This window comes from Brachyistius frenatus, unplaced genomic scaffold (assembly GCF_029030835.1).
Source record: "Brachyistius frenatus isolate BFR_SWC_R1_liver_20210118 unplaced genomic scaffold, ASM2903083v1 Contig_231, whole genome shotgun sequence".
In the NCBI taxonomy this organism is placed as follows: Eukaryota; Metazoa; Chordata; class Actinopteri; family Embiotocidae; genus Brachyistius; species Brachyistius frenatus.
This window is the reverse complement of record NW_027210830.1, coordinates 436,096-449,728: the sequence shown is the minus strand read 5'-3', so window position 1 is coordinate 449,728 and position 13,633 is coordinate 436,096.

Below are 13,633 nucleotides of genomic sequence, written 5' to 3'. Positions count from 1 at the left end.
TAAATCCCAGAAGGATGCGGTGAATAAAATCCAACCGAGTTGCATAGAGCGCCCCTGACCTGTCCATCCACACCAGCAGAGAGCCTCTCCCCTCTCACATTTATCAAAAACCTGATCCGGCAGACTAGGTGGTGGAGAGATCTTCAAAATATCCGTGCAACGCTTCAAAAGCACATCCATCCATTATATGGTATATATGTTTTGCTTCTTGGCGGCTCGGTGCGCGTCTCCTCGGGTAGTTCCAGGTTTTGAAAAGCCCTCTCTGTCTCACCGGGATTCGGCTGCTCACTGGTTAAATGTTGAAACGCTGAAAAAAGTCCCTCCCTGAAATCTCTGAGGTGGGTGGGCTCAGGAACAGGAGGACACCCCCCCCCCCCCACCCACACACATCCCCACCCTCCCCTAACGATAATTTAATAAGGAGAGGGGACGCGCATGTGAAAGAAGACCATTTTGTAATAAAAAAATAAACAAGTTTAACTTCACAATGTCCATCCTTCTGTCTAATTTAATGTGTTTTAAAAGTGATGGCTCCTCATGGATGTGGCAATTAGGTGCTAAAAAAAACCCCACTTTAACACCCCCCTCCCCCAACTACCACAACCAACCACCACCACCACACTTCCCCTTTTATCTCATGTTAACAGGTCACACTCCGGCCTCATGTAAAGGCAACCCGAAACAAAATCCTGCAGACAAAAGGTCTCGTTTCATCTTCACTTAATAGCCATTCAACGCCCAGAGAAGAGGAGCAGGACGACCCGAGCTGGTGATGGTGGCAGCGACCTTCATCTTTCTTTAGGGAAAAGAGACAGAAAAAGCGAGGAGGAAAACTGTACCTGAAAAAACACATTTAAATGTAAGTTGTTTTTACAATTACAGGGTCACCACTGGGAATTTGTGTCCTAAAATCTCTTTGAAAACAGGATTTCCTTTAAAATAAGCCAGTATTAGGACTTTAGATTTATAATTTGCACATTACATTGATAAAAAAAAAAAAGGAAAAAAAAAAGTACCTCAAATGCCCAAAAAACAAATATGACCAACACGTTTCTGTATTTTTGTAGCTGCCGCGTCCAGATGTGTCGCGGTTGGTGAACAGCAGCGTAACACGACGCTCCAAGTGCCTTCACGTTTTGCCCTTCTCACGTTCTCTTGACCCCCGCCGCCACCGTCGACCCCCGTCGGGGGGCAATAAAGTAGTAAAAATGCAGCAGTTAGGCATCTCTGACATGTTGATCTGCTTTTAACCGGCCGACAGGAGAAGCTCCCGATTCCACTCGTCCATGTCACGTCTTCACCGTAAGACGACGTCGGCCCGTCAACCCGTCAGTCAGCTCTCGTCTCCAGTGACAACAGTCGGTATTGTTTTAGTCAGAAAGATAAACGGACCGTTAGCGATGTGAGTGATGATCTGACAGCGTGATGCAAGTGTTTGTTTGCAGGCAGGAGAGAGAGGTGTTGATCTGGGAAACCCAAAAGACACTTCAGAGCAAAAAAAAAAAAAAAAAATCATCCGACAGCTTCCGGGTGAAGCCGATGCAGAAATGCCTTAAAGCTGCAATACCACCAAGTGCCACTAGAGGTCCGCTCCAAAGAAGCCTCCATAGACTCCCATTCAACTTCTCTCATCAAATACAGTCATTATGATGTCATTTGCTAAAGTCGCTCCTTCTTATTAATGATTCCATCATTAATTAGATATTAAGGCCTCAAAAAGTGGTATTTTGGGGGCCATTTCTTTGATTGACAGGCCTGTGGTGCAGTCAGGTTTCCACTATCGGTGGGCGGGGCATAGTGTCCCTGGGTTTCCAATCAGATCAGTCAGATCCACCAGCTCGTCCAAATATGGTCACTTCCTGCTCCAAACTGCTCCGAACTAACAAGATGGTGACGGACAGAATCTGAACTGGAGGATTCATAGCACTCACAAACCAACGATGACATCACTGATGGTTGATGACATCACTGATGGTTGATGACATCACTGATGGTTGCTGCAAACATTAGCTTACGCTAAGTTACACTTAAAAGTCCCTCCCGTTATGAAGCCCGTGGTTTCCTACAGCGACGAGCCGTTCTTCACTGGATGTAGAAACCTGGCAGCGATGACCCGTCTGGCCTTCGTTCACAGGAGCTAACAGGGATCTTCCCCCTCGATGGTGTGCCGGGCTGTGATGATGATGCTGTCATCACCGTGGAACTCACGAGGTCTCGAGCTACGCTGGGTTGTCAGCAAGATGTTTAGGTAATGGGATACAGAAAGAGGAAAAAGGAGGAGAAAGGGCCTCGTGAAATGCAGCTCGTCCAGCTCGTATATATATCGCCAACTTCCCACGCATGCAGGAGACCATCAGACTGCAAAACTCGGTTCAGTTCGTGATCGTTCAAGTTTAAATACGTGAAAGAGAGAGCAGGACTCCGGTCAGAGCTACGAGGGCCGACCAATGAGTTCGGAGACTGCTCCTGTTGCGCGGGAACGGTGCGCAGCACCACGACACGGGTGGAGCGGGAGGAAGCGGTAACCCCGAAGACAAACTGTTGTTAATTTCGTTGTTTGATCAAAATCTGCATCCAAGTTATTTTAAATTTATGTCAAACTCCGGAAATCATCGACAGAGAATCTGGAAACGCTTCAGAAAGTCTACGGCGTTCACGTTTCAAGAGGGGGCGGAGCTTCACCGTCCGAGACCCGAAGAAGGAGGAGCGTCGGGTCAGGAGACACCAGGTGGGGTTTTTCTTTGACGTCGGCGGGAGTTGTGCAACCGTGAATTCGTCCCCCAGAGTCAGACTGTCAACAGCGAGTTCCACTGGGAACCTTCTGAGGTAAAAACATCCGCCGCAAAACCGCCTGAAATGTGGCGCCACGGCAACGGGGCTCTCCAACACGACAACATGCTGAAAACAAGTTTCTCATCCACAACAACACAGTTGTAGCTTTTAAAAAAAATCAAACTCTGATCCCAACAAGTGCTGAGAAAAATGTTTAAAAAAAAGCTGAAACCGCAACATCCATCCACGGTTTGAGTTTGCGCACCGACGCGGTCCAGACATGTGGAAATAGGTCACGGCTTCAGCGTGTCCTCGACAGCTCGGGACACAACACAGAATCAGTCTCACACACTTCAAGTTTTCAAAGTGACGCGGAGATCTGAGGCCGTGCAACCGGATCCTATTTATACGCGTCTCTGTGGACACTCAGGCCGACAGGACGACCGGGACGATGACAGAAATGCAGACGACTCCGGCCCGACAGGAACAGGTGACGTTTTCAGACATGCTAGCGACGAAGCTTTCGGGACGGTGATGTCCGTCCGTCCGTCTGTCCGTCTGTCCGTCTGTCTGTCTGTCTGTCTGTCTGTCTGTCCGTCCGTCCGTCCGTCCGTCCGTCCGTCCGTCTCTGTCCGACACACAAACATCTCAACTGTACTTTGAGGCTTCGCGTGCTAATTGGCAATGAGCAAAAAAGTAGCGGGCTAACACGCTGAATGTAAATGAAAACCATCCGTCGTACATAGTTACGAAGTATATTTGCAATACTTTAAGTAGCTTATCTCCATTTTATGTTACTTTATTTTATACTTCAGCAGGAAATATTGCTCTAAATTTATCTAACACCAATAGTTTTTACTTACAGATTAAAATCGCACATAAAAACATATATATATATATATATATATATATATATATATATTTATATCTAAAAAATACATCCAAGTACGTTTTGTTCAGTTTCTGTGTTTGTAGTTTGACTTCGGTAAAAAGATCTCTTGGTTTCCGTTCCAGCGTCACGGAGCTGCTAGCGTGGCTGAAGACTCTTTATCTTTATTTACAGCCGCTTCAATATTAATGGATCCTGAAAAATGAGTCTCTGAGGCTCCGACGGAGATATTTATCGGACACATTTGGTCCTGGAGCTTTTTTTGTGCAAATGAATCCAACTGTACCGCGAGTTTCTCAAACAACATGTGGTTCATTCGTTTATAGATGTCAACACCCTCATTTTTCACTTTGGTATAAACTTTAATTCATGTTCATTTAAAAGATGTGAAGTGAAGCTTTTAATAAAAAAAAAAAAATAAACAACCTTTCTGAAAAAGGACAAAACATTCAAGTCAATTTTTAGTTTATTTACAGCAGGCTAATTAAGTGTTGGTCTTATTGGGGGGAAATCACAAGTTATGACAGAAATAAAATAAAACGTACTTTATGTGGATGAGAATTAAAGTAAAAGTCGCAATAAATTTGTTTTGTTTTTTATGAAATTAAATTACACGACGGACAGACAAGTAAAATCAGGTTTGGAAGCAGAAACGGGTTTTCCCATACACATCCTTCGGGGCTACTGTAGCTCCAGTGACGAAGTGAAAGGAGAACTGGTGGTCTCCGAAACAGCTCTGACCACATCGTAAAAAATCAGCGCCATAAAGAGCAACTGGCCACTCTTACTGACCCTGCAAAAATAGAGGCGAGGGTTCAGAAAGTGGGTGGTCCCCCTCCTTTATGAATGATCAAAAGAGGAGAAAAGTTTCGTACTAAATAAATAAATAAATAAATAAAAGAGTGAAGGATTGACTTGGACGAGCAGCTTGCGCTTCATCATCATCATCATCATCATCATCATCATCATCATCATCAGTGGGGCTCTTCGAACATCACAACCGGGTCAGTCGACCGATTCAGCAGCCCGGGAATGTTTCGCTCGACATGTGAACATAACGGTCATCTTGGACTGGACTTTAAAAAAAAAGATTGATTCGATGAACACTCAAGTTACACACACACACACACACACACACACACACACACACACACACACACACACACACACACACACACACACACACACACACACACACACAGTGAAAAATGTATAAGTTTGTGCTTCATCACCAAGGCTGCTGTGACCCTTGGGTATCGCCACCCTGCCATTTGCAAAGCCGACCATTTGAGCTTGCCAAATTTGACACAGCTGACGCAGGCAATAAATTTGAACTAGTTTCCCCCCCAGTGCCCCCCCCCACTCCTTTATCCATAATGAGTGCTGCCCTGCAAAGCCTTTGAACACACACACACACATTCATGCACACATGCCACCTAATGTGATAATCACGTGACGAAGTTTGTATTTTATTTTTTACGAAGGGCACAAGCAAACCTTTCGAAATCATAAATCTGCACAACATGCGAACGACAAACTCAAGAGGGGGTTATATGGGAGAGAGCTAAAGGGTGACAGACAACGTCGTCAGGGCGACCAGACAGTGCAAATCCCCCCGCCCCTCCTCCCACACACACCCTTGAGTTCCCCCCCGAGTGCGGCGATGCCCGACAGGTGAAACCCAAGTTGCTGATCCGTGATTAACACTCGCCGGTTGCAGACAGGCTGTAACCGCTTCATCCGCGGGCCAAGAAGGTGGAAACATGTCCGACTTCAAAACTAATAAAGTGACTCACACAATTGCGATTCTCAGAGACGCACCGAGGGGTGTGTGTGTGTGTGTGTGTGTGTGTGTGTGTGTGTGTGTGTGTGTGTGTGTGTGTGTGTGTGTGTGTGTGTGTGTGTGTGTGTGTGTGTGGGGAGGTTACGAGGGGTGGGCGGTAATGAAAATAGCCGGCCGCTGTCCAGCTACGCCGAGGCTACAGAGTCAGACGGGGTCCAGCATCTGTGTTATTTTTAAGGAGCAAAATGTCACTGAGCAATGAACATGCTGAAGGCGCATATCTAACAGGGTTAGATGGAAGGTCACGCCCGAGCCGGATCGCTTTTCTGAGAGACAGACGCTGTTGTAAATGGTGGTGACACACATGCTTCGCCGCTTTTGAAGTCGTAACCGAAGATCCTGAGAAATCCGTTTGTTAGTTTGTCGTTGATTGTGCCGGCGTTGCCTGAAGCGCCTCCTCGCCGGTTACCGCTCAGTTTTACGAGGTGAATTTAAGATTTTATCCATCGAAGCACGTCATCGCCGACTACGAGAGTTGTTGCTGAGTTTGCAGACCAGAGCGGTCCTGAAGACTGAACTTATCTTTTGAATAGGTCTTTTCTTAACATCATCGTTTGTTTCACCCCCATTTATCCAAAATGTTTACGCTTCTATTGATGGATTTGAGTTGTTTTTTGCCTACTTTTAGTGCACTGATTATATCAAATATCGAAATGTTCTTGTTTAATGCACTTTATAACTTTGAAATGTGCTTTATAAGTAGAATTATTTCTTGGTTATTTCAAGTGACAACAACAGTTACGTCACAAATTGATTTGCGAACCAAGACTTCGGATTTCAGCCATCTTGATATTTTGGAGCCGGAAGTGACCATATTTGGACGAGCTAGCTAGGAGGAAGCGGTGGATCTGAATCGATCTGATTGGACGCTAAGCCCCGCCCACCTATAGCAGAAACCCAACTGCACCAATTGGCCAAATCCCACCATGGTCAGCTGGACTTTATCTTGGGGATTCAACCAGTTCATCTTACATTTAGAGGACTGCTACCAGTATCTCTATTCACCTGGAAACAGCCGTCACATGAACAGAATCAGAATCAACTTTATAGGCCAACAAGGAAAGTAAATAAGCAGATAGATTTATAAAGACACACAGGGTTTCTACTCCAAGTCAAATGTCAAAGTCCCTGACTTACTGACTAAAACGTTTTATTTCCATGACCTATAATGAAGGAAAAAAAAATCTTGACTTAAGTGATTGTTGACGAACAGGAAGGAGATTAAAAAACACTCGGAAACACATTCAATGATACCAGAAAAATACTTCATGGAAAATATTACATTTTGATAAATGGCAGCTAAAATTGAAACCCACTAAAAACACAAAACTCCATAATATTAAATGGATTGGCCCCAAAAAAATGATCCAATCCCCTGACTTTCTACGTCTGGAATAGAGTTTTTGTAATTTCATGATATTCCAGAAATTCCAGTGGGTTGGACAAACTAACAATGAACTGAGTTGAAAGAGACAATTTCCTTTCCAACAATGAAATCAAGGCTCATATTGAACAACTTACATGATGTAATAAAGTGTTTGAGCACATTAATGTCTTTCCCTGTTCCCAAATTTTGGAATAAGGCCTAATTCAACGATAAGATAGCGAGGTAACGTTGTCCAGGTCGAAGATTAAAGTGTGTTTTCCGTGCGTGTTAGTTTTAAACCTTCAGGATCTTCACAAAAGCCAAAAAGGACTCCGGAGAGTCGGTGGCAGGAGGAAAAGCATGCAAACAATGTGACCTCTGAACACCAGCGTTGGGAAACTGGCCATTTATTAGAAATTAGTTATGGATGGAGGAACACGTGACCTCCGGCTCCCCGAGGACACGTCGGGCCGTTATATTTCACCGGTTTGGGATTTCAAGGACTTGTCGATCGCCGTTCTCAAGATTTATTCCGTCATCAGTTGACGGCCGGACCGCGGACATATGTCGTTGATGTCACCGAGCCTCGCAGTCAAAACACCCCTCGGACCCCCCCGAGGGTTCTTCAGAGGAATCCTTTCAAAATAAGACTTCTTTCTGTCTTTTACCAACAGGAGCAGTCAACAACCGTCATGAAATTACAAATGCAGTACGTTTCTCTGATCAGCTCAGTGCATTAGCTTTACTCTACATTCATGTATTAATACTTACAAAATAAAGTTACAAGAAATGATTTTCCATTAATGTTTCCTTTCAGAGATATTTTCTTACCGTAATCTTGCTCCCATATGCAACAAATAAAGTTGTTTTTTAAAGTAATATCTCATTAAATCAATGCATGTCAACCAAATGCTGATAGGAACGGTTATTGATTTCCAGAACAAATGCATAACAACAAACTTTTAGCAGAGTGAGAAACAGAAGCTTTGGACCAAGAAGCAAAATTGTCTGATCAAATATTGTTTTACTGCTCTTTTGATTTGTGTGTTGTTGTGTTTTTTATGATTGATTGTGCGCTTGCTGATTTATTCCCGCCCGGCATGGGGTGAAGTGCCAAAATATCCCGCTGCTGTGTGCAGATTTACAACCTGTCAATCATCTTTCCTGGCTGCTGAAAAGTTACATCGAGCTTGGAAACATCCTACAGACACAAGTACATTTAATTTCCTTTAATATAAGCCAGTTTTTCTTTTCCCTGTCAATGATTTAAGATATTTCATACAAAATTCAGTACGATGCTAATGATTGCTTTCATCAGCATTCATCCCAGCACTTTAATGTCGAACACAATAGTCTTCAGATCTCCCTAAAAAAAATGGCGCAGATCAAGGAAAAAGGTATAAAACCATTTTTAAAGGTCTGATTGCTCCGAGGATAAATGTTTACGGATAGAAAAAAAGTTAGGAACAATTCTAATCCTTGACCGAGCCGCAGAACCCAACAGTCGCTCTTACAGAGCTTCAGAAGTTCTCTGAAGATGCACTTCATCAAACAGGCGGTTCACGGTAGAGCAACGAGATGAAAGACGAGTACGAGACCTTCAGTTTGCTTGGAGCCTTTAAAAAAAAACTCTCAGAGCACAAAGAAGAAGAAACAAAGAACGTGAACTTTGGGCAGAAGCTCGAAAGCTGGAACAAAACAGCGTCCCTGCAGTGAAGCACGGCGGCGGCGGCATCATGATTTTGGGGAAGGAACGGTAAAAGGCAGCCAAATACATTCTTTGAAGACACTTAAGCAGACTTAAACGCTGCAGAACATCTGTGGAGACCTGAAGATGGAGGTTTCAGAGGTTCCCCATTCATTTTGAGAGGTGAACAACAAATACGAACGAATAAAATGTTTTAAAAAAGTGATCTGAATCTGTTTGTCGTCAGTTTATTTTTCGCAGTCTGAAAAGCTCCGCTGAATTATTAAAAGACAATTATAATATGCAAACTACAACTATCATTTCTCAGAGTCTGTCGTGAAGCATCGATCTGTGACATCATCGTTCCCACAATGCAAAACGATTGAAATAAGTCGAATAGCTGCAGCTCTTTTCTGTCTTGCGTTCATCCTCTCCTGCACCCTCCCCCACCCCCGCTCCCCTCCGGTTGGTGAGAGCTGGGGGTGGGTGGGGGTGGGGGCCTCCGGTAGTAGTGAGCCCTGGGCCCCCCAGTTCCCAGCTGGCGTGCTGTCGTGGAAGGTCTTGATGTGGGGCTGCAGCAGCTGTCCGTTGCCTCCGCCCCTTCCTGCTCTGATCTCTGCTCTGCAGTTCACACCTGATCAACGACTGCACTTCACACAGGAATTTTCCATTTTCTATTTTCTGTCACCCTCCACGGCCCCCCTCAACCCCCCCCCCCCCATCTCCACCACACAACAGCCAGCAGACCAACGGCAAGACAAGTGGTGCCCTGCAAATTGGCGGCTGGCGACAGCAACACAACAGCACGCCTGGTATTTCAGGCCTCCATGACTCAGCCGCCGCCTTTCACTGATGAAACGCACTGAAACTATGAAGCCGGAGAGACGAGACGCTCGGCGTCACCACGGCACCGTCCCATCGACCCCGGAGAGACAAGTGTGTTCACCTTCAACAAAAGAGCACAAGAGGTTATCGTCAGCTGCTCAAGGACGATATCGAGAATCTAAAACTGATCTGTAATTAGCCAAACATGATAAATAACGTGTTTTCAAATGTGAAGATTTTTAAAAGTCTCCGCTTCAGAGGGTTAAAAAACGCGACACAAAAACCGGAATCATTTTCTTACAACTATTCCACAAACTTTTTTTCTTCGCCACCAAACTAAATGGAAATATAACGATCTTAAAAAGAATCGATGTGACGCCAACAAACATTTGAAGTACGACAACGGAAACCTCCAAGTTAGACGGAGGCTGGTTGGGTACGTAAGGTTTGTTAGCATCGGTTCCCGTCTACCCCAAACCTTTATTCTTAGAGCTGCCAGATAATTGAAAAAAATCTTTTTGGAAAAGATTGCGTGAAAGATGTTTTAATTGTTATTTACGGCACAGCGAGGCGAACGATCTCACGAAGGACCGACTGAGTCAGCGCCGGCCCTCTTCCCCGGCTGTGACCTCCACCAGAGGGCCGCCGTCGACCTCACCACGTCAACCTCTCCTTAATTCAGCCCCCCCGCTGAGTCCGCCGGCTGCAGACAAAACGCCATCGAGCCACTCAGAAAGCCATCAGTCACAAGTTCCACACACACACTGACCTGAGCAAACAAGGCCTGGTGTCACCGCCGACGGAGAGGAGGGCAAAACCGCCGGGATGCAAATGTCTCTTTTTTTATTGTCCTGCTGTCTTCGCAGTCTTTTGCAGGATAAAAAAAAAAAAAAAAAAGCCATTAGATTCATTTGATAACTTCAAGCATCTCAAATCTGCTCCCAGAGTCATCGGAGTAAGTGTCTTTACCTGTGCAGGAGGAGGGGCGCGGGGTCAGGTGGTCACGGAGAGGGGAGCGAGCGTAACAGGACACTTTCAAAAGACGAGCACTTAAACACTTAGGAAAAAAAAAAAAAAACTCACAAAGTACGTCTCTTGTTTCCGTTCACCTGCGAAGCCGCCGAGCAAGTCGCGACAGGAACCCCGAAAAAAAAGGAAAAAAGGCTTCAACGACACCAGTATTGACGGGTCGTGTGTTTCCATATCATCCATGAGTTGTCTTCCATTAGGTCTCTAACAGGGGGGGGGGGGGGGCTCACTTCTGGAGCTGCCCGGTGGTCATGTGGCCTCAATCTGAGGGGGGGAGGGGGGGCACCCTGATAGCAGCGTTTGATCTTGTGTGGTTGAGTGGAAAGCAAACACCGGTGGGGGGTCACAGGGTTTTTTTCAGTAATGCCATTAGCACCTTCAGTCGGGTCACGAGTGCATGAAACTAATGAGGCCGACGGCCTCCAAATAGCGTGAGCACGTCGTTATGGAGCAAATAATCGCCTTTTAATTACGCTGTAATTGAGTAAAGCTGGTTTTTTTATTTATTTTTTATTTTAGATAACTACGTCACCGACTTCAGGGGAAGTGAGACACATAGCTGGAGAGAGAAAAGAAGAGGTGGTTAAACTGTTGGAGAAGAATCTTAATTCTGGAACAATTAATCTATTGACATTGATGATATTTTGATAATCCAACTTTTAAAATTTTGGAGGCTGTACTTCGGCACAGTAGCTCTTTTTTGGCTAAATACTAATGCTAGCACGCTACAAAATAGCCTGCTCACGCTGCCAAATGAAAAAACAGCTACGCACACAAGCTGATGCTTAAAGCAGCACGTTTGCCATGCTACATGCTACATGCTACACACATGCAAAAACTTAACATAACAGCTTTAATGTTTGCTACTCTAAAATGCTACACAGCTGATGCTAAACAAAGCAGATGTATTATTAAGTCTAAGTTGTAGCCCCATTTTACAGATGTTTTACGAAAGAAAATATATAATACTATGGTAGCCATCTTAGCGTAGCATATTAGCGTGCTGATATTTGCTAATTGGTTAATTGGTACTAAGCACAGCTGAGGCCGACAGGAGCGTCACTAGTTTTGGGTATTTGGTCATAAATCAAAGTACTCGACAAACTGGTGGTGTCGGATGGAAAGTCGTGATTATCTGGGCAGAACATTTGCATAATTTTTGTTCCACCAGTTCGAGATACTTCCGTGTGAACCAACATCCTGCTGCAGGAGACGCTTTCAAAAATGGCAAAACATCATCTTTTTTTTTTTTTTTTGCTTTTATCAAGTCAAGTCAGATTTACCTGTATCATAATAAATTGTTTGACCAAAGTGCTGCACGTAATAAAAAAAAATAAAAATCAGACTTGAACTTAAGCGCAAATAAAAACAATTAAATTGAAAAACATTTATAGCAGGATTAATGTAAGAGCAGTAAAAAAATAAAAATAGTTGAATTGGGTCTAATGTGAAAAAGTCAGTGAAAATAAACAAAATGGGATTTGAACTGATCGAGACTTTATTTATGTCACTGTAAGTTGAATATGTTGGGGTTTGTTTTCTATCATTTCCTCATTTATTTATATATATAGACATATCTATATATATCTATCTCTATATAGATATATATATATATCAGATCAACTTTCTGAGCATTAATTGATTAATCAGGAAGATAATGACTGATGAGAATAAACTCTCGTGGGACCCCCTGGAGGCCTCTGAAGTCCCCCTGAATGACCCCTCAATCACAAAACCACAGGAGGGGTTGGGGGGGTTCTTACAAGATGTTTATTCATCCAAACAGTCGTGATCAGAGAAGCGAGGCGGCGCTCGGGTCGGACCGGCTCGACGTACGAAGGCTCCTCAGGTTCAGACAGGAGACGTCAGCGGACCGAAGGAGCCGTCGGAGATGAAGCCGCAGATCTGACGGCGGATACGGTTACATGTCACTTCTGATGGCTGCCAGCATTCCTGAGAAAATGTCCGCTTGTATACCTCCATTTCAGCACCCCCCCCCCCCCACCTCCCCCTCCACCCTCTCGGTGGTTGACAGGCCGGGCAGCAGCAGCAGACACAGGGGTCCACAGCAGGGTGTGTGTGTGTGTGTGGGGGGGCAGTGATGGACAAGCATCACCCCCTCCCCCCCCCCCCCCCCTCCCCCCAACCCCCTCCACATAGCTCGAAGTACATTTCCAGTCACACTCCAATTAAAACAGAAGCAGCTCGCTCGTCACAGACGGAGAGAATCAGACACTCCTGACACGCTGTTTGTCTTTTACACCAACGAAGAAGAAGTAGAAGATGTACGAGGAACAACCCCTCCAATCCATCACGGCTCGCTGGGAGCTGTAAGGACAGAAACTTTCAAAATAAAAGTTTTATTTCTAGAGGCAAACATGAGGCTGAATGACATCTGAGAACAAACCAGGTGTTTTTATTATTATTATTATTATTATTATTGTTTTGGTGCTTCAGCTTTGACTTGTGTTGTGTTTTTTTTTCTTGTTGTCTGTCCTCCCCCTGATTTCTTTCCAGGTGCTGAGAACACGATTGGTTTCCACCTGTGTGGTCCGGCCGACGCTGCTCGGACTTCCTTCGGACCTCCTTCGGACCGGACCGACTGTTCGCTCTGTTCTCTTCTGTTTTTGTCTTCTTCAACGTTCTGAGCAAACTTGGAAAGAAACAATGGCGGAAAAGGTCAAAGGTCAAAAAGTTCGGATAGTGTTTTTTCCCGACATCGGTACCTGAGATCCACACGTTGTTTTTTTTGTGAACATCAAAAGATCAGTACATTTTAACAAAGCAAGGAAAAAAATTATTAAATGTAAAAATAATTTTTGAAAAAAAAAACGCTGTCAGTTTTTTGGTGAAACATTGTCTTGCGTTGCAAAAGATTATTCAAATATGTCAAATGACCAAATAGACTCGAGCTGTATATCGTGGAAGAATCTGGACTATTGGAAACACTAAGTGGTGTTTAATAATTAAAGGTTAACGCTCGTCGACCCCAGTGGCAGGAGAGCGTGAGTGAACCGCCGCTCCATCATTACACACATCTGACAGCCACACTGTCTGTAGAAAAGTCATGCACTTCATGTCCTGACAGTTGTTTAAGCCCCCCACACCCCCTCCCGCCCCTCTCCCTCCAAAAAAAATGCAGGACAGTGCTGAAATCCAGACATACACACAGACACACATATTCACACACACCCTTTTTAACACATTCCGGAAACCGCCGAT